Source organism: Pristis pectinata, chromosome 6 (assembly GCF_009764475.1).
Source record: "Pristis pectinata isolate sPriPec2 chromosome 6, sPriPec2.1.pri, whole genome shotgun sequence".
NCBI classification, from domain to species: domain Eukaryota; kingdom Metazoa; phylum Chordata; class Chondrichthyes; order Rhinopristiformes; family Pristidae; genus Pristis; species Pristis pectinata.
In genome coordinates, this window is record NC_067410.1 from 71,961,372 (window position 1) to 71,964,032 (window position 2,661).

The following is a 2,661-nucleotide window of genomic DNA, read 5'->3' on the forward strand; positions in this document are numbered from 1 at the left end:
GGGGTCTGGTTCAAAGGGGCTGGAGCATGTAACAAGAATTGGCTGGAGTGGATTGGGAAGTTCAAAGAAAAACTGGGTCTGTGGAAATGGCATTCTCTGTCAATAACTGGGAAGAATTTGGTCATCAGGTGCAATGTGCCCTCAGGGCTGCTGTACTTGGTGCAGGTGTGGCCTATTCCCCGCTCCTCCACCTCTGTAATCACCTGGGCCATCTTCTGGTTCATCTGGGGATCCAAGGTGGAGCGAGCCCAATGGGTCATGATGACAAGACCCCAGAGAATGGGGGCAGAAATGTACCCAATGTTGCTCTCATCCTGATGACCACATTTGTGTGTAGTCTCCATCAGGCTCTGGTGGAAGCAAAGTACATAGGCACCAAGTGTCACGACCTGATGAGGTTCTGTCTGTCCCTGGTGTTGTGGAGGATGGATCTGGCCCCATTGCCGTGCAAAGTCAGCTGGACATTGCTGCACTACCTGTCCTTTGTGGAAGATTTCTTCCAGGTAAACACCTTTGGCCACAAGTCCATTAGGCAGTGGTCAGCATGGAACGTCCTGCAGACACTGTGGGACAGGGTCCCTATGGATACTGTGGGGTGGTTCCCCAAGCAAGCTGTCCAAATCATCTGGCAGAATGCATCATCACCAGAACTCACCAACAAGCACTAAGACCTTGTTGTGCTGGCATTGACAGGGGCTATTCTAGTCAGATCCTTCCTGTACAGATGAAATATCACCCCCAAAGCACACCACCCTCTGGACAGCTGGGGTGGGGAAGAGAGGGTTACCCACCTCTTTGCAGACTGTGGATTTGCAAAGAGGGTGTGGAGACGGATGCAAGGGTCCGTGTCCAGGTTCATCCCCAGCAACTACATACAGAGGACTCTCTGATCTACGGGCCGTTCCCAGGGTCACTCACTGAGATAGACATCAAGTGCTGCAGGAAGGTCATCAGTTCGACGAAAGATGCTCTTTAATCTCTCCGAAACCTGTTGGTCTTTCAGCACAGCGAGATGTCCATAAGGGAATGCTGCTGACTGGCACAGTCCAGGCTGCAGGAGTACGTGCTGAAGGACGCACGGAAGCTGGGTGCAGCCAATGCTGAGGCTCTGTTGGGAAGAACCACAGTCTCAGCTCCTTCTGCTACTGCACATGGAGGGGCTGAGTTGGGTGGGGAAGCCCCTCGAACATTGAAAGGGTCTATCACCCCAGGGGGCCACATGGGTCACGATCGTACTATGGTTCAAAAATAAGTGTTAAACTACTGAATGTATTGACTGTTGTGACTGACTAAACTGAGCCACATGGAAGCTGTAACTGGGAGATATAAAAGTCTTTATTAAACACAGCAGCTCCTCTTGAGAGAATCTAGTTCACCACTCCAGACGCAATGTTTTATACATTTTAAACACAAAGACAATAATAAATGATTAACTACAGTTTCAATGGTTGCAATCACCTGCTTAATTTTAACATTTTGAATGTAGACATGTAACTTTGCAGAATTACATTTTGACAATGGTTGCACATCCGAACTAGCAGAATCGCTTTAAATATTCAATACTGGTGGCTGGTCAGCAAGCTTCTCAGCACAAACTCCAGACACCCAAAACTCCAGACTTTTGTTACAGTGTTGAGGTATGGGCCCATGAATATACAAGTAGTTCGAAAATTAAATGACAAAACAGACCTGTCCCTGAACTGCTCATTAAGTGGCAGGCCTTTAACAATGTGTTAACATGGGAGATGGTCACTTAATGCCTTCCATGATTTCATCCTGAAGTTTTCAATGACCACCAACATGAACATTCAGGATGATGCTAGAGGAACAGCAGGCCAAGCTGGAACCTAGATGAAAAACATCTAGCATCCTCCAGCATCATCGTGTTTTTCATCTAGATTCCAGCATCTGCAGTCCTTTGTTTCTCTAACATGAACATTCATCAATTATCTTCCCGTGTAGTTTCAATGGTACAGAATCAGAATATCCCAAGCCCAATGATTGGTTCAGCAGCCTTAAAGTATCAGTTGAAGTTAAACCGTGAACAGGTTTTACTTCCTGAAGACTGGTTCTGCAGTGTCTCTTGTCCTTGTTTTAATTAATATCTGTTATCCATAATTTCATAACTCTGGAATAACCTCCAATATATTGACCATATGACACTAACAATGTAAAAAGTTTTTTTGCACTGTGTTTATTCTTTTATATATTTTATTATAATTAAACTTTATTTTTTAAATGAAAATAAATCCTTTTATTCTTATGTTCCTGTGTCTGCCCTGTGGGTTCTCTGGACGCGGTCTGGAGACCATGGCGTGAGCGATCGCCGATGGAGCGCCTTGGTTTGCACCACAAGCACCATCCCTCTAGAGGGCGCTGTGTCTGGGCTTGAGCACAATGGCCAGAGCGGGCTCTCCCGCTGCACTGCGGGCGCTGCGCCTGCAGAGGGAGGTGCGTCCGGAGGGCGCTGCCCCTGCACTGTGGGCGCTGCGCCAGCAGAGGGAGGTATGTCCGCTGCCCCTGCACTGTGGGCGCTGCGCCTGCAGAGGGAGGTGTGTCCGGAGGGCGCTGCCCCTGCACTGCGGGCGCTGCGCCGGCAGAGGGAGGTGTATCCGGAGGGCGCTGCCCCTGCACTGCGGGCGCTGCGCCGGCAGAGGGAGG